Source organism: Rana temporaria, chromosome 2, assembly GCF_905171775.1.
Source record: "Rana temporaria chromosome 2, aRanTem1.1, whole genome shotgun sequence".
Classification (NCBI taxonomy): Eukaryota; Metazoa; Chordata; class Amphibia; order Anura; family Ranidae; genus Rana; species Rana temporaria.
Window position 1 is genome coordinate 240,281,457 of NC_053490.1, and position 20,045 is coordinate 240,301,501.

Consider the following 20,045-nt stretch of genomic DNA (forward strand, 5'->3'; position numbering starts at 1 on the left):
TTCCGTGCAGCCCCCCCCCCAATTAAATACCTGAACCTGTTGATCCAATGATGTGCACAGGAGCCATGGCTCTCCCGAGTCTCTTGCTCCTCACTGACTGAGACACAGAAGCAGAAGTCATTGGCTCCTGCTGCTGTCAATCAGAGCCAGTGACGAGGAAGCTTGGGTAGGGCCAAGCCCCACTCTGTCTATCTTATGGACACTTAGAGCAGGGCTCAGGAGCCCGCTTGCAGCAATGCTTCCATAGCAAGCCGGTGGCACTCGGCAGTGGGGGTGGAGCCAAGACCGCAGGTGGGGGAACCGAGAAGAGGATTGAGGCTGCTCTGTGCAAAACCCTTGCACAGAGCAGGTAAGAAAAACTTTAACATTTAGGAAAAAAAACAAGGCTTTACTATCACAAAGTGCAGAGGTCAGGATTGCGTAGTGTACGAAGTTCTAGGGTCAGGAATATGTAATGTATGGAGTGCAGGCATCGGGAGTGCATAAAGAACAAAATTCATGGTCATATACTGGTCATTAAAGGGTCAACGCTTGCAGACAGATAATTTTGCCCCCTTTAAGACCTCTTTCTCATGGGTGGTCTGGGGCCAGTAAAAACAGGTGACTGCGCTCCAGTTTTACTGCCCCTTGGCTACCCATCTAAAGTCTAAAGTACAGCTGAGGGAGGCTTCTTCACATCCTATGGCTGCGATGCTTTGCATGACAACAATGGAAAATTTGATGCGGCACATTGAGCTGACTTTCAAACTTGGTTATTTAGGTCAAAGGGCCCATGCCACAACTGCAAGTCAAGCATTTGGCTTGTGGTTGTGGTGCATTAGCACCATTATACACTGCCACTTTGGAAAATAAAAATAAGTATTCAGGAGGGGACAGGATCACCTGACAGCAGCTGCTTAGCTGCACTCTAAAAAGCAATTCACTATGAATAATTTTTAAGAGCATTGTATAGTCTGAACCTAGTCTAATAACAAAAAGACGAACGTCCTCCAACGTCCCTTGGAGAGTGTTTTTTTAATTTTGTTGTATCATACTGTTGTGTTGTAAAAAACCCCATTCCTCTCTTTTTCTTTGACACTTGGTGCACTCTTCTTCCCTGGTGCTCTCTATCTGCGTACCATTTTACAAGTGTTTTTGTGTAGCCTTACCTCGACCATCAAGGTCCATTGTCAACAAGCATAAACCTGTATCTTGTTTTGGTCCATTTAATAAACTTTTTTGTACTTTTCTGAGTTGGGCCTTTAAAGTCCCATTTTTTGGGGGTATTTCCTTGCCTCAATCCATATATACCAGGGATGTGGCCATTCTCACACAACATGGGTCTGTGAACTCTTCTTCTATACTAAAAGACGAACAACACTCCTGGGTGGTCCACACCAATCTGCAACTCACATTCAATGGGCATGGGCTCAGTTCATAAGAAAATAGACACTCTGGACAGCTGCACTCCAGTAGCCACCTTACAGCAATTACAGTGAAAGTAGGGGGAAAAAACTGTTGATGCATTTTTAACGCTGAACTAGTGCTTAGTCATAATGCATCCGTAACACATTACATTATGAGTAAGCGCTAGCTCAGCATGAAACACATTCTTTTCTCACCCTACTTTCACTGTGATTGCTGTATTGTTAAATAATTTTTGTATAATAAAGGTGGCTACTGGAGTGCAGCTGTCCAGCCTAATAACACTCTTTATAATGCCACCCATATTACTGTCCTTTTAACATGGTGATAATAAGCTGACACCTATGCTGCACAGGTGTCAGATTGCTGTCACCACATTAAAAGGACACAAATTTTGGGGGGAATTACGATGTGATATTAAAGGGATACCCAGGCACTTCTAGCAGCTCTTCGTTCTCCTTTATTTCTGCTGCGGAAAAACACTTTCTCCTGCCTCACCTCGACCACTGCATGACTAGTGTAGTCCAGAGATACCCACCATTACACCTGTTATACCACTTCTACTCCCACCTAATACTTTACCTAAAATAATGAGACCACACCGTGATTTTGGAGTAAAAATATCCATAACAGCCTATTTATTAAAACAATGAAGGGTAAAAACTCCAACTCAAAAGTAATCATAATAATAACATATAACATATAACATATAACATCATTATAACCGTCTGTTGGTCTTTTTAGGCAGCCCCCGAACTCAAACACATTCATAATCAATACACAGGCCCATATAACACATTAGGCCTCCAGCCGTGTAGTCCACTCGGAGACAAACCCCTGCCCGCAGTGCAACCATTACGGTATTCCAGCAAACCTTCAGCTGGAATACACCGAAGGGGCACATACCAATGAGCCCCTACCCCCTTTTCATCAATTTCTTACTGCCCCCTTAAAAGACCAACATACAAACAGTGCCATCTCACAGCTGTCATGACGACCCTTGTCCTGTGCACCTGCAAAAGAAAAAACACACAACAACACACAGAATATACACAGGGAGGGAGGGTGGGAAAAACTGCCTTCTCCACTAACTACTCCTGCAAACTGTTCCTCTCCTGTTCCCGCCTCTTCTATTTATCCGGCCACTCCCCCCCCCCCAGCCTTTTCCCCATTACCTCTCCACCCCCTAGTAAATTAACCCCTGTGTGTCCTGCACACACTGTCATGCCCGGCCCTCCACTATGGTATTTCATACTTTTTGTTCCGGGCCTCACTGGAACTTCACTCACTGCAGTTCTTGAGGCTGTGTGCAGGCTTCTGTCCACATCAGAGCCACTTCATCCCACACCCACACAGGAATGTGAGATGAAGATTTAGTTGGAGTAATCGACAGCACACTTTGTCTACCCATTGGCTGAGAAGGCAGCAGTACTGCCCCCTGCTGTCTTCCCAGCCAATGGGTAGCTAAAGTCTCTCCCTCCTGACAACCTACGGGACTTCCCAAGTTCCAGTCTGTTATTTTACCATTTTTTTCCTATGAGCAGTGTGGAGGAGACAGCTCCTGCAGCTGAAAGGCTAGCCTAGCCTACAGTGGCGGCTGGTGCTCTAAATTTTTGGTGGGGGCAAATAAACTGAAAAAAAAAAACATGAAATGCAGTCACTGTGCCCATCAAACGCAGCCACTGTGCCCATAAAGCGCAGCCACTGTGCCCATCAAACACAGCCACTGTACCTATAAATTGCTGCCACTGTGTCAGCAAATGCAGCTACTGGAACCATCAATTGTTGCCAGTGTGCCCATCAATTGCTGCCAGTGTGCCCCATCAATTGCTGCCAGTGTGCCCATCAATTACTGCCAGTGTGCCCCATCAATTGCTGGTAGTGTGCCCCATCAATTACTGCCAGTGTGCCCCATCAATTGCTGCCAGTGTGCCCCATTAATTACTGCCAGTGTGCTCCATCAATTGCTGCCATTGTGTGCCCATCAATTACTGCCAGTGTGCCCCATCAATTACTGCCAGTGTGCCCCATCAATTGCTGCCAGTGTGTGCCCCATCAATTGCTGCCAGTGTGCCCCATCAATTGCCGCCAGTGTGCCCATCAATTGCCGCCAATTTGCCCATCAATTGCCGCCAGTTTGCCCCATCAATTACCGCCAGTGTACCCCATCAATTACCGCCAGTATGCACCATCAATTGCCGCCAGTGTGCCCCATCAATTGCCGCCAGTGTGCCCATCAATTGCCGTCAGTTTGCCCCAACAATTACCGCCAGTGTGTCCCATCAATTGCCGCCAGTGTTCCCCATCAATTGCCTCCAGTTTGCCCCATCAATTGCCATCAGTGTGCCCCATCAAATGCTGACAGTGTGCCTCCCTGCCCAGCACTTACCTGTCTCGGGTCATGGCGTTGTCCTCCACACTCCCTCTGAGTCCTCGATGTCTTCTACCGTCCTCTTCTGCTATGATTGGAAGCCTGATAGGCATCCAATCACAGTGCCTGTCGCTTCAACCAATCAGGTGACGGGTAACCAGACCCGGTGCACCTGATTGGCTTAGAGGTGGGTCAGTGTTAGGGAAGCGATTTATTCTAACACAACACTGTATAAACAGGGAAAGCACAGCATTGCACCCGTTGTATACCAATTTGGAAGTCTATTAGAGCCTATGGCCCGGATTCACAAAGCACTTACGCCGACGTATAACAAGTTACGCCGACGTAAGTGCAAATGTGTGCCGTCGTATCTGTGCGCAAGACCCACAAACAGATGCGCCTAAAACCAGGCTACACCCCGCCGATGTATCTTGCTTAAGCCGGCGTAGAGTGGGCGCACATTTAGGCTGGGAGCATGGTGCCGCTCCCATTGATTAGTCATTCAAATATGCAAATGAGGGAAATACGGCGATTCACGAACCTGCATGCGCCCGACGCAGGCTACGAGAGGTGCGCATAAGTTGTACGTCCGGCGTAAAGTTAAGTCCCAAGAGGAGGTGTAACCCAGCAGCAGACATGCAAAGGTCTGCACCAGGGAACACAAGCCGGCCAAGCCGGTGTATTTTACGTTGGACGTGTGTCTGGCTGGGCGTACGCAGTGATCCGGCGTATCTTAGGCAGTTTTTCCGACGTGGCTGTGAGCATGCGCAGGGGGTGCGTCCACGTCACGGCGCATGCGCAGTTCGTTAAACGTACTTGTCTGGCGCTCGGACCATCATTTGCATGGGGTCACGCCTCATTTGCATGGGTTTGCATGAGTCAAGCCCACTTCCACCTACGCCGGCCTGCGCCTTCGAAACCTACGCCGACGCAGCGTTGGGAGCACTGGCTTGCTGAATTCCATGCTTGCCTCTCTGCGCTGCATCGGCGTGGCGTACAGCGTTTGCGTTACGGCGGCGTAATGTGCGCCCAACTCTCTGTGAATCCGGGCCTATGGCTCTATTTAGGACGCCTATTAGAGCCCACGGCAATGCATGAATCTATCTTTTGGTGATAGAGCGGTGCAGGAGAGAGGGGGCGGTGCTCCTGAGCCCTCTATGGATGCACTGCCACTGCTAGCCTAGCTGCTGTGACATTGACGGACGTTCCGGGGGATTTGAACACCCCCCCCCCCCCATATCTATCTGGGTTGGGTGATGATTAACTGGGCAACTTCTTCACTTATGATCTTGTGTAAAGGAAATATTTGTCAAATGGTAACTTCTTCAGAATTTCCCTTTTTAAAACAAGGCTTGTTGACCTTTCTTGGTCATTCACTGTTGAATTATTTAATTCAAAAACCCTATTGGCTTATTTAATAAGATAGCCACATAGGCATTATGTCCTTTGATGCAACTTGTACCTGGATATAAACTATACTAAGAACACATAAAAAATCATGGACTATATGCAACGTGTACAACAAACCAACCATCATATTCACTCATCACATTCACATTCACTCAATCAGCCTGCCCATACATGGTTTAAATCTCGCTCAGTCTTTGCTGAACCGTCCAAGATTCAAACCGTTTATGGCTGGATTAATTAAAAACTGTGACCAGTTAGGCCTACCCCAATGGGAGGTTTTTTAACAAGTGCAATGATGAGTCACACAAGGATCAGCAGTGAAGACCTCCTAAGAACTCTTGTCACCTCCTCCCATGCTCGCCTCCAAGACTTCTCCCGAGACTCTCCCATCCTTTGGAATTCCCTACCCCAATCTGTCTGACTATCTCCACCTCTATGCACTTTTAGGCAATCCTTGAAAACGTTTCTCTTCAGGGAAGCCTATCCTATCTCCACCTAACAACTGTACTTTCATTTTCTTCATCAGCTCATCCCCACGGTTATTACCTTTTGAATCACTTGACCCTCCTTCTTATATTGTAAATTCTAACGAGCAAGGGCCCTCTGATTCATCCTGTAATGAATTGTATTGTAACAATACTGTCTGCCCTAACGTTGTAAAGTGCTGTGCAAACTGTGGCTATAGCTATAGCTAGATTTATATACCGTATTTGCCGGCGTATAAGACGACCCCCTAATTTTTCAGCTAAAATGTTAGTTTTGGGATATACTCACCGTATAAGACGACCCCCTTCCTACTAGTCATGCCTCGCCTCACCTCACTGTGCCATTACATGCCTCACTGTGCCACCATTACATGCCAGACTGTGCCACCATTACATGCCAGACTGTGCCACCATTACATGCCAGACTGTGCCACCATTACATGCCAGACTGTGCCACCATTACATGCCAGACTGTGCCACCATTACATGCCTCACTGTGCCATTACATGTGAGACTGTGCCACCATTACATGCCAGACTGTGCCACCATTACATGCCAGACTGTGCCACCATTACATGCCAGACTGTGCCACCATTACATGCCTCACTGTGCCACCATTACATGCCTCACTGTGCCATTGCATGCCTCACTGTGCCACCATTACATGCCTCACTGTGCCATTACATGCCTTACTGTGTCATTACATGCCTCACTGTGCACCATTACATGCCTCACTGTGCATCATTACATGCCTCACTGTGTACCATTACATGTCTCACTGTGTACCATTACATGCCTCACTGTGTCACTGCATACCTCACTGTGCCATTGCATGTCGACGATCCCTTACCTTATCCCTGACATGCAGAATCTGTCAGACCGCGGCCGTCCATTTTTCAAAAGCCGCGTCTCCTCCTCGTGCTGTTCCGTGATAGGCGGAACACTCAGCTTCCCAGGAGACACTGGCCCGGATTCAGAAAGGAGATACGATGGCGTATCTCCGGATACGCCATCGTATCTCTGAGTGCGGGCCGTCGTATCTATGCGACTGATTCAGAGAATTTCCCTAAGATCCGACCGGCGTAACTGTCTTACACCGTAGTATCTTAGGCTGCATATTTACGCTGGCCGCTAGGTGACGCTTCTGTATAGTTATGCGATGAATATGCTAATTAGGTAGATACGCAGATTCAGAAACGTACGTCCGGCCAGCGCATTTTTTTACGTCGTTTACGTTAGGCTTTTTTCGGCGTAAAGTTACCCCTGCTATATGAGGCGTAGCTAATGTTAAGTATGGACGTCGTTCCCGCGTCGAGTTTTGAAAATTTTACGTCGTTTGTGTAAGTCGTTCGCGAATAGGGCTGTACGTAAGTTACGTTCACGTCTAACGCAATGACGATTTGCGGCGTAATTTCGAGCATGCGCACTGGGATTTTTTCACAAACGGCGCATGCGCCGTTTGTAAAAAACGTCAAATACGCGGGGTCACAGTTAATATGCATAAAACACGCCCACATCATCCACATTTGAATTAGGCGGGCTTACGCCGACACACATAAGTTACGCCGCCGTAACTAAGGGCGCAAGTTGTTTGTGCATACGGAACTTGCGCCCTAAGTTACGGCGGCGTACCGTATCTGCGATATGTTACGCCCGCCCATAGATAGACAATTATATCTGAATCCGGGCCACGGTGTTCAGTGTTCCGCCTATCACGGATGCCCTCTCGTCCGAGACTGTGGATTAGAAGGCATCCGTGATAGGCGGAACACTGAACAGAGGCTCTGCTGGGAAGCTGAGTGTTCCGCCTATCACGGAACAGCAGAAGGAGGAGGCGTGGCTTTTTAAAAATGGATGGCCGCGGTCTGCATGTTAGGCTACCGGTGTATAAGACGACCCCCGACTTTTAAAAACAATTTCATGGGTTAAGAAGTCGTCTTATACGCCGGACAATACGGTAGCTGTAGCTATATAAATCCTGTATAATAATAATAATAATACTAATAAAGGAGCTGACATCTACCCACCCATCACTAGGGAAAACAATTATATTTGGGTTAACCTAAACCAAACGTTTTACACTTCCACAAAAGAGGAATTAGCAGAAATATACAATGAACACATTAAAGGGTGCAATAGTCCTTTGTATGGATGGATGACAGCTATCTTACTTTTAATATCATTGTTTTCAATTTATTTTAAAAGATTAGGTAGGTAACCAATAGAGATAAATTGTGCTAAAGAGATTTACTGAAAATAACTGTTTCCCTCTAGGATTTAATATTTCATTTCCTGCTTTTGTTCAGCATTCCGGTTACAGAGTGCACATACCTAGGCAGAACAGTGTTTAGCAGTAAGCAGTGACTCATTTCCTGACAGTTGCTCATAATATAATTCTTCAGTGGGGTCATTAATTACAAGCCATTAGTATGAGTATTTCAACACTGAGCTGACAGTAGAGGGCACCAACACATTGATAACAGCCAGATTATGGAACTGTTTGTTTTACACTCTATTGAGTCACAATGGGGGGGAATTACTAAAACTGGCACACTCTGAACCTGGTACAGCTGTGAATGGTAGACAATCAGCTTCTAACTTCAGCTTGTTCAAATAAGCTTTGACAGTAAAACCTGAAAGCTGATTGGTTTCAATGCTGAGCTGCACCAGATTTTGCACCATGCAGTTTTAGTAAATAAACCCATACCCCCCCATGTGTTTTGCTTTTTTTTATTAAAGATACTGTAACTGTTAATGACTACTAGAGACTGGCGATTTTTGTTTTTAAACCAGTTGTGTATTAAAGCATATCAAGAACAAACAGTAATAGTATTGCACCAGTCCTTAGATGTGGTAGCTGCCCCCCACCCTGCACAGTCAGGCCTGCCCCCACCCTGCACAGTCAGGCCTGCCCGCACCCTGCACAGTCAGGCCTGCCCCCACCCTGCACAGTCAGGCCTGCCCCCACCCTGCACAGTCAGGCCTGCCCGCACCCTGCACAGTCAGGCCTGCCCGCACCCTGCACAGTCAGGCCTGCCCCCACCCTGCACAGTCAGGCCTGCCCGCACCCTGCACAGTCAGGCCTGCCCGCACCCTGCACAGTCAGGCCTGCCCGCACCCTGCACAGTCAGGCCTGCCCCCACCCTGCACAGTCAGGCCTGCCCCCACCCTGCACAGTCAGGCCTGCCCCCACCCTGCACAGTCAGGCCTGCCAGCACCCTGCACAGTCAGGCCTGCCAGCACACTGCACAATCAGGCCTGCCCGCACCCTGCACAGTCAGGCACACCACATTTTCCACAAGCACACTTGAGCCAGCAATTTTGTTTTGTTTTTTTTGTTTTTTATTAGTGGTATTGAACCTGGATGGGGGACGGAATATTATGGAATGCCAACTTGACTGGAACAAATGTCTCTTCAGGGACACTTCAACTATATAAACTCTCTATGTACACTACTTTTCCCCTTATTAAAGGGGGCTTCCAGATTCAGATAAGCCCCCCACCCACAGACCCCCACAACCACCGGGCCAGGGTTGTGGGGATGAGGCCCTTGTCCCCATCATCAAGGTCTTTGGGGTACCCCAAATCACCCTCCCAATGTTGAGGGGAAGCGGCCTGGTATGGTTCAGGAGGGGGGGCACTCCCTTTGCCAGGCTGCTTGCTTGAATAAGTGTCTGGTATGGATTTTGGGGGGACCCCATGGCTTTTTTTCTTAATTCTGTAATGCACTATTTTATACTCTGCACTGACTGCACTGTATATATATATTATATATGTAGCAAGTTATCACTTTCTATGTGATTCAAGGACTACCATTTGCAGATATTGAAGGAACTCAGCTCCCTTCGGTGGCCAATTGATGACTAGCCACCTTCTATTCAGTTTTGCACTGGTACAGCAAGGAATGTTGGGAAACGGAGTACAGGCAGAGAAAGACTCCATTGCCCTAGTTAGTTGATAAACTACTATACCCAGAGAGCAACTGTGCAATCCCAGAATGCTTAGCACTCCGCACAGTCTGCTGGGGAAGGTAATTTAAGGAGGACGTATTTGGCGTGCTCTCTCTGGACCGCCTCTTCAACCCAGGAGGACGCCTGTGTGAGGTGTCTCTCCGGAAATCTAGGCCAGAGTCTTGAGGCCTACCCACGCCTGTGCGGATCGCCATCGTTGGATCTCTGACGGAGTGATCGGACGGTGTCCCAGTGCAATGGTGACCTGTTGAGGACCGGAGACTGTCGGTGCTGGACGGTCTGTTGATCGGAGTTTGCAGACAGAGGCATTCCGGAAGGACAAGGCTTAACCTGGTTGGGTGAGACGGGCACCTGCCCTAACATACTGACTGTATTGCAGGAGGGTGGATCATTAGACCCGCCACTGCAGTTTGACTGCCTGGTTTCTTTCATCAGTTATTGGTTCCCCGTTTTGGATTACAAATTAACCATAGTGCACCAGCGCATGCAACTAAAACATGTGTGAACAATTAAGAACGATCATATTAACATTTGGTCTAATCAACCAAACTACCTTAGTGAAGTATATTATTTAAAGACTGCCTTATAGGTAAAGCAGAATGTTAATATCAATTTATTTATTCTTTAACTAAGCAACTGATTTTATTAAGCTGAACAGCATTGCTATCAGAGAGACCTGGGTGAGGCCTGGCTGAGAGGTGCTTCAGGGTGAACTCTGCGGCTTTCAAATTTGTCATGACCACCCCATAATGTTTGCTATTCGGCAAATGGACGAACACCCGATGTTCGCGTTGAAATTATGTTCGACTCGAACATCGGACCCATCCCTGTTTATGAGTATGATAAGGAGATAACTTCAGATACTGTAGATTATTATCCCCAGAGGGAAATGTTTTACTGGTTGGTTTATTATATTACCAGCATACACCTCTGGTGGGATCATTTAATTCAGCTGGTGGTGGATTATCGTGGTCGTGTGGTGATCGATAGAAGATTCTTAAAAAATGCACATTCTTTCAGGATTTTATATTGGTTCAAGATATTGGAACAATTTTAACACATATTTGGACTATTTAATTGATGCACTATATGTGTTCACATGAACTTTTGATGACACAGGAATTGTTTGGCACTTTTATTTGTGTTCACGTGAATTTTGAAGATATAGGAATTGTTTTGCACCTTTATATAAACTTTATATAAACTTTTGACCACATAGGCATTTGTTTACATTCAATACACTTTTTTATCTGGTTTAATCTATAAGGTTTTTTATTAACATATAACTGTGCACATATAGTGGGGAGAACGAGTATTTGATACCCTGACGATTTTGCAGGTTTTCCTACTTATAAAACATGTAGCAGTCTGTAATTGTTATCATATGTACTCTTTAACTGTGAGAGATGGAATCTAAAAAATCCAGAAAATCACATTGTATGATTTTTAAATAATTAATTAGCATTTTATTGCATGGCATAAGTATTTGATCACCTACCAACCAGTAAGAATTGTAGCTCTTACAGACCTGTTACTTTTTCTTTAAAGGCCCATACACAAAATCAGACTTTCTGTCAACAACTGTCAACTGTCCGACAGACGTGTTTTATCGGACAATCCGACCGTCTGTATGCTCCATTGGACAATTGTTTTCAGAATTTCCACAGACAAATGTTCGCTGTGCATGCTCTCAAACTTTCCGACAACAAATGCGTTACGTCGGATCATCTGATCGCGTGTACACAAGTCTATAGGACTAAAATCTAAATCTAAAAGTACAAACACGCATGCTCAGAACCAATGCTAAACATCAGACAACAATAGCAGAAGTTGCCCAAAGGGTGGCGGTAAAGAGCTGAAAACCCATATGATTGGTGAATGTTGGCTGAACATGTTCTGCCGTGTGTATGCATACCAAATTCATGGCCAACGCCCCTTCAGACAAAAATCCACGGAAAAGTCAGATGGAAGTCTGATCGTGTGTACAAGGCTTGAGAAGCCCTCCTGTTCTCCACTCATTACCTGTATTAACTGCACCTGTTTGAACTTGTTACCTGTATAAAAGACACCTGTCCATACACTCAATCAAACAGACTCCAACCTCTCCATAATGGTCAAGACCAGAGAGTTGTGTAAGGACATCAGGGATACAATTGAAGACCTGCACAAGGCTGGGATGGGCTACAGGACAATAGACAAGCAGCTTGGTGAGAAGGAAACAACTGTTGGTGCAATTATTAGAAAATGGAAGAAGCTCAAGATGACGGTTAATCTCCCTACGGTCTGGGGCTCCATGCAAGGTATCACCTCGTGGGGTATCAATGATCATGAGGAAGGTGAAGGATCAGCCCAGAACTACACGGTGTCATGGATATGCAATAAAGTCTGGCAGCTTACCTGTTTCCATCTGCTCATTAGAGGCCTGACTCTGTTCTAGTTGCCTTTTTATCACCTTCCTCCCTGTATGGCCCCACCCAGGCCATCCCAGGAAGTCTATATTAACTGTTGCACTACAGGTCTGCAGTGCTGTTCAACCGTGTTGTTAGCTTAAGTTCCTGTCTGCAGTGCGCTACGATTACCTTCCTGTGTATCGTTTTTGGCTCGTCCCTGACTTCTCCTGTTTGCCTGTGATCCTGACCTTTTGCCTATCTCTCGGTTACCCTTGTCTGCCTGTTGCCCTGACCTCGGCTTACCCATTACTATCGCTTATCCTGCTTGCTGCTTCCCCTCTCTCCCTGCGGAGCGTGACCTAGTAGATCCCAGGGGTCGCAACCTGGATCCAGCTGCGGCAAAGGCCATCCTCACCACTAGAGGCTCTGGTGAACACAAAGCTGGGTCTTAGACTCTGCGCCCTGCGGGATATTGGGTTCACGCTTCCTCTCTGATAGCAGCAGTCGGCTATAGGGTTCACTACCCTGTGGTGCATCCCTGACCCCAATGGGGTGCACTTGTCACCTGGCCACAGGTGACCTGACACACGGCAGGACCTGGTCAATAAGAAAGTATATTTCTGGACAGCCGCACTCTGAAAACGTTGCCTTTATTAAAAAATAGAACAGCACTACAAGCCACAGCAAAAACAGCGAACTGGACAACTGACGCGTTTCACACTATTCCTAGTGTTTAATCACTGGTCAATGGCCTATAGAGAGCTGAGTCAACAGTCTCAAAGAAAACCATTAGTAACACACTACGTCGTCATGGATTAAAATCCTGCAGCGCACGCAAGGTCCCTCTGCTCAAGCCAGCGCATGTCCAGGCCCGTCTGAAGTTTGCCAATGACCATCTGGATGATCCAGAGGAGGAATGGGAGAAGGTCATGTGGTCTGATGAGACAGAAAAAGAGATTTGTGGTCTTAACTCCACTTGCCATGTTTGGAGGAAGAGGAATGATGAGTACAACCCCAATAACGCCATCCCAACTGTGAAGCATGTAGGTGGAAACATAATTCTGCTTTTCTGCAAAGGGAACAGGATGACTGCACTGTATTGAGGGGAGAATGGATGGGGCCATGTATCGCAAGCTCTCAGTTAGAGCATTGAAGATGGGTTGTGGCTGGGTCTTCCAGTATTACAACGATACAAAACACACAGCCAGGGCAACTAAGGAGTGGCTTCGCAAGAAGAATCTCAAGATCCTGGAGTGGCCTAGCCAGTCTCCAGACCTGAACCCAATAAAAAATATTTGGAGGGAGCTGAAAGTCCGTATTGCCCAGCGACAGCCCCGAAACTTGAAGGATCTGGAGAAGCTCTGTATGGAGGAGTGGGCCAAAATCCTTTCTGCAGTGTGTGCAAATCTGGTCAAGAACTACGGGAAACGTATGATCTCTGTAAATGCAAAAAAAGGGTTCTGTACCAAATATTAAGTTCCGCTTTTCTGATGTATCAAGTATTTATATCATGCAATAAAATGCAAATTAATTACTTAAAAATCATACAATGTAATTTTTTGGATTTATTAGCTTCTGTCTCTCACAGTTGAAGAGTACCTATGATAAAAATTACAGAGCTCTACATGCTTTGTAAGTAGGAAAACCTGCAAAATCTGCAGTGTATCAAATACTTGTTCTCCCCATTGGACATAATTTAAGTGGCACCAGCACTGTTTTGAGCACTTTCGTGTACTATGTGTTTTCACCTATCAGATAACTGTGGTACATAGCTGGCTCCACAATAAAAAGCCTAAATTCCAGTGCTGCTCTGATTTATGTATTGAACTCAGAAGTGTCTAGACTGTGTCTATGCAGTGAGCAAACAAAGATCACATAAAAGCAAACAGAGAGATTCACTTTTGGACTGTCCTGTGAACGTCTGGTTAAAAAGTATGCCAGAATAAACGCATCTGTCTGCCTATAGCCATTGGATAAAAAACACTTAGTGGTACTGTCTCCTTCTTTATTTATTCAGTTCTGAAGCAATATTGTTAAAGTGTCTTAAAGCTTTTGTTAGAAAAACGTTTCATCTTTATACAACATTTAACTAATAAAAAACCTGCCACATAGTCTTTTGGCTCCAGGACCTCAGTGATGTATGATTTTGGCTCTAGGCTGTAGGCTCTGATGGCATAAAGAATGATATGCTATACTTAAAGCCAAACTAAACTCTGTGACACCTACCTTTGCTTCAGCAGTCCAGCTTCTTCCAGGTGCTGGTCTTCAGTTGTCCTGATTAGCCAGTACAGGATGATGTCACTCCTGCGCAGGAGTGCAGTCACCCCAGCACACAGACACTGTGCCAGAATTTTAACTGAGCTGCGAATGCACAGCTTATGCCCTGTGCACACAATCGGTCCATCCGTTGAAAACGGTCTGATGGATTTTTTCATCAGATATCCGATGAAGCTGACTTTCATCAGTCTTGCCTACACACCATCAGTTAAAAAACCGATCGTGTCAGAACGCGGTGACGTAAAACACAACAACGTGCTGAGAAAAATGAAGTTCAATGCTTCCGAGCATGCGTCGACTTAATTCTCAGCATGCGTGGATTTTTAACCGATGGACATGCCCACAAACGATTGTTTTTTTTCTATTGTTTTTTTTAACCATCAGATAATTTTAAAACAAGTTCCTAGTTTTCACATTGTTCTGTTTATAGGAGCAGGACAGCTGTAGTGCAAAAGGCACTAATTTGTGGCGCACTTCCACGTTCCACTGTGGAACGCACACAGCGCCGGGCGATGACGTCATCGCACGGTCGCCGTATGCGTTCCAGCGTCAGCCCTCAAAATTTACACTCGCCTCTCGAATTTTGCGAGTACATTTTGAGGGCTGGCGAGTGTCTGGGGGGGGGAAACATTACACTCGGGGAACATTACAGCTTTCAATTCAATAGCTGTGTGTTCCCGGCAGCGCACGTCTTATACAGCCCCTCCCCTCCGGAAAACTGATAGGCAGATCACCCATCCCAGGATTGGATGGGTGATCTGTCTATCAAAGTTTCCCGGACAAGAGGGGAGGGGCTGTTTAAAACACGCGCTGCGGGGAACACACAGCTATTGAATTGAAAGCTGTAATGTTTCCCGCGGTTTGAACCATTCAGCGGCGGCTCCTCCTCTCCTACCCAGCACAGGTAGGATGTGGGGGAAGAACTTTGGCTAATATGTGTGGGGGGGGGGGGGTCTGGAAGAACTCTGGCTAATATGTGTGTGTGGGGGTGGGGGGAAGAAGAACTCTGGCTAATATGTGTGTGTGGGGGGGGGGGGGGGGAAAGAAGAACTCTGGCTAATATGTGTGTGTGGGGGGGGGAAGAACTCTGGCTAATATGTGTGTGGGGGGGAGAAGAACTCTGGCTGCAATATGTGTGGGGGGGGGGGGAAGAACTCTGGCTGAAATGTGGGTAAGGGGACTCTGGCTGGAAAATGGGGACATTTTGCTGCATTGGTAGACATGGGCAGGCTGCATTTTTGGGCACGGATTAAGTTGTTGTTAATATTTATTACCTAATTCTACATAAAACTTTTAAGTGTAATTTCATGAGATTTATGAGGGCGTGTCTGGGGCGGGACATGGTAGGGGTTGGGCGGGGCAACTGGTGGCGAGTATGCCTTGAGGCCTGGCTAGTAGCTCAGGACTTGAAATTTTGAGCCCTGCAGCGTGTAACGCAATACAGTTTTTCAACTTATCCTTTAAGCTGAAAAACGCTGAGGGCTTAATACTACATCAATGATTGTTTGGAGACTCGTTTACTCTTGCAGTTCCCTCCAAAGTGCCCTCACTACTCAGAGGGTGTTTGAAGGACATGAGGAGGTGATATGTTGTCTCCTTTCTGCCTGTTTTTACCCCTAGAAGCCCACACTGCACACACAAGGCTGCCCCATTTATTTAAATGGGTCATGTTATGTCTCCGGGATACCTTTCAGGTTCAAAAAGGACAATTCACTGTGTGTACAATGTGTTGTTGCATTAGTAAGCCAGAAGTATGTTTGTCTCAGGTTAGCTGTTGCGCTTGCGCCATCTACTGGTCAAACATTAATATAGTTGTAAATATTCTTATCTAGCTCTTATAGGATGTGACATCAAAATCGTCATATCCTCTTTAGCCAGGAAGTGAAGGTCTTTTAGTATCTCCATGTTTAAGATCAAGGCAGCAAGGCCTGCATGCTATCTCTCCCCGTCCATGGCATCGGAGGTAAGCAATCTTCTTCTTCTTCCTCCACAGGCTGTCAGGGAGGTAGTTAGCCATCTTAGTTAATGCTTGTATGATGTTGTCTATTATTGTATGGTAATGTTATATTATTCTTGTTACTTTCAGTTTTACCGCATATCACGTGTGTCACTCACATGTATATTGAAATCTGCAACGTGCCAATAAAGACACAAGATAAGAAACAGCAGTCTATTATTGTGTGCGCAGAGAAAGGTCATCTGCCTAGATAGCCACCCATAGACTCCGGGAGTACGGGAAGCGAGTCCAGGACAGGTCATGTTCGGTGGGTGATGGTGCAATGGAGGGATACTTTTTGAAGTACTGTGTACACCCCCATCTGCTGCTTTTTGCAGCTTAAGGGGGAACAGGTGGGGGTAAGGTCAAAAATGAAGCTCAACCCTGCCTTTTTACTGCCCCCAAAACTAATATGAATAATCAAAGGATACACACATGTGGGAAGTGTTTCGACTAACTGGCAACACAAGAAAATTGGAATCAGTTAGTTATTAATGTTATTTAATTAAATTATTTTTATTTGTAAAAAAAAATACAGAATACAAACCATGTTGATAGTATGTTTCATTGTATTTATAGATGTATTTCTTGTCAGAAGTTGCTTTAGCAATTAGCTTCCTGTCCTGTAGATGTCAGGTAAGTGCAGGCTGTTTGCTTACTACTGTTGGAGAAATGATGGAATAAACTATGTCAATACACCATTTTGCATAACAACATGTATTTCATAATGTTATAAAAAAAGACAAAACCAGTGTAGCTCTACCTCCTTAGGGGACGCTGAGTATTTTAGGTTCCCTGTCTGTTCAGAGCCTGATCTTGGAGCACAGCCCCTGCTGACACCATCATAAAACCTTGACCAGGGGAACCCCCTGGCTTTGAAACACAAAATAAGTGTAGCATTTCCCCCAGTGGAGCTGCTGGATTTTTGGGCGGCACATTACCTCATGGCTCCTCCGAATTCCTAGGGGTTAATGATGCGTATTGCATATAGTAGAAGTAAAGGAATGTCCACGACAGGTGCTCTTTGCTGTGCTCTTTATTACCCAGCCGGGTAAAAACAGTAAACTTGTGGTGAGGAAAGTAAAGTTGAAGAAGAAGGGAGAATAGCAGATTCAGGCGTGATGATAGGGAAACAGTCCTGCTCCCAAGCGTAACACTTCTCTATGCCACTCCTGTAGGAGTGGGTTTTAGTGTACCCGGACAGGCCTCTCTCACTGACCCGGAGTATCACTCAGACAATTGTAGGATAAAGTCTCTGCCACAGACCCTCCTTGGTGAACTTGAACTTGAGGAAATAGTTTCTGCCACAGACCTCCCTCAGTGAGCCTCAGAAAGATACCTCTGCCACAGACCCTCTCTGGATTATCCCTCCTTGGATAAGTTACGCCAGGATCTCCTTCAACTTGTCGCCCAGGTGCCGACTGACAGGTGATCAATCCCTCAGTGTGAGGCTACCTTGATTCAGGTTTGTCCAGGCCCTTTTGGCCTGCCAGCCTCTCAATGGTGCTCCTCAGACTGACTCCCCACTGAACAGCAGTACAGCTTGGGATCTTCAAAAGTGGGAACCCAGTCACTCACTGGGTCCCCTTCGCTGTTCAGATGCTTTGGGCCAGCATGGTCCCGGAACCAGGAACACAGCGTGGCACGCACCCCTGAAGGTGGAGGTGGGTGCCACACTTGACGAAGAAGACCCAGAACCATTGGCGTCTGCCTCATAAATACCCCTCCCAGCATGCACAGCGAAAACAAACCCCCCTGATTGGCTGCTGGAAAAGAGCACTCAAACCTCGACTCCACTGCTGGCACCTGCAGCAACAGGGCTGGAAGAACACCCCAGTACAACAATCTTGATCAGAGTTTAACTATACTCTGATCTACCCTTAAATTTAACTAGCACTAGTACCATAAAGTACACAGGCGCTACATAAGTGAAAGCACAAAAGAAATAACAGTAGGCATTCACAAATGTTAAACACTTTGAAACTGCCCACCGATCGTCCTGCACTACTCACCCCATCTAGGTCACGAGCAGCTACCCCAGCAGCTTCCCGGGCAGCTTCCTTGCTGCTTCTCCTCCTCTGCGCCTTCCTGGGCATCTTCCCAGCGGCTTCTCCACCTCAGTGGCCTCCCGGGCAGCTTCCGGGCTGCTTCTTCTCCTCTGCACCTTCCCGGGCATCTTCCCAGCAGCTTCTCCTCCTCTGTGGCTTCCCGGGCAGCTTCCTAGCTGCTTCTCCTCCTCTGCAGTTTCCCAGCTGCTTCTCCTTTTTGGCGGCTTCCCGGGTGGTTTCCCAGCTTCTTCACCTCCTCAAAGGCTCCTTGGGCGGCTGCAACGGCTCCCCACTGCTTCTCCTACCAGCCAATCTGGTCACTTTTCCTCCCGGCAAAATGAGTCGTAAGACCCACTTTCTGATGTGCCAGGAGGAGAAACAGGAAGACATTAGCAAATATTAATTTGTTAATGTCACACAAGTGGGTGGGCTCCGGACGCAGTACTCTGCGCCCTGAGCCCACCCATTTTGAAGCCAATTTTGAAGCCCACCCATTTTAAAGCCCACCCATTTTTAAAGCCAATTAGAGCACATGGAGATTAGGGGGGCAGCGCCCCTGCACTCCTAATTACTTTACTTTACCACATTTCAGGATTATGCTTAAGGGGCAGTAAGTAAAAGCAGAGAACCCCTTTAAAGGTGAAAAATAGTCTTTTAAATGTTTTGTTGATATGCATGTGAATAGCTTATTGTAAATAATGTTATCAGTGATAAAGACTGATTTTTTCCTTAGCAGTTGATATGCAAGCATGCAAATAGTTGGTAGAGGGAGAACCTTCATACTTTTATGAAATCTAAGCATGAAAAATGATGTTCAGGTAAACACTACAATAAAAACACAAATGTATATTTGCTGACAATGCACTGCCTTTTCCCTTTAAACACAGATTCACATATGACAGGCTAGTCCAGAAAGTTGTCATGCCACATATCTGAATCTTATTATCTGTGATTCTGTGGTCACAGAAACTACAGGCTCTAGTTTAAACTGGAATCACTTCAGTAAGATTTGAAGTCTTCATTCCCAGCACAGATCACTACTGACTGAGTTTCTAAAAAAAAATAAAAAAAAAAATAACATCATTTTCATAAGATAGCTTATGTGGGATATATTTTAATAGAATGTCTAGATAAATAGAAGGTAAAAAAAAAAAAAAATGTGATATAGTGGAGCAAAATATTTTCAGTGCCCACTGAATCAGGTAATAGGGCTCATAATATTTCACTTTGTTGTGGATACTTTGTGGATTAAAAAATGTTTGTGCACAAGAGTGCAAACGCGAGGACTATATATTTGGAAGCATCTAACTGTCACGTGTAATTATACCAGCTGTATATGCATTGGGGATGGTTTTAAATAACTGTCCCCTTATCTATGTTCACTGGAAATAGAGGCACTAAAGCATTGTGAGAGTATTTCTTCCTGAGACTGTTTTAATAAATGTGGTTTTAAATATAAAGCATTATTTACTTCTTCATCTAGTGCCCTGAGTGATGCTGTAAGTATGTAGTAATTATCTGGTACCTCTGGACCCCTAAAAGGGGGAAAACAATTGTTTTTACATAGTAGGTGAGGTTGAAAAAAGACACAAGTCCATCAAGTCCAAACTGTGTGTGTGTGTGTGTGTGTGTGTGTGTGTTTTTATGTCAGTATTACATTGTATATCAATGTATGTTGTGGTCGCTCAGGTGC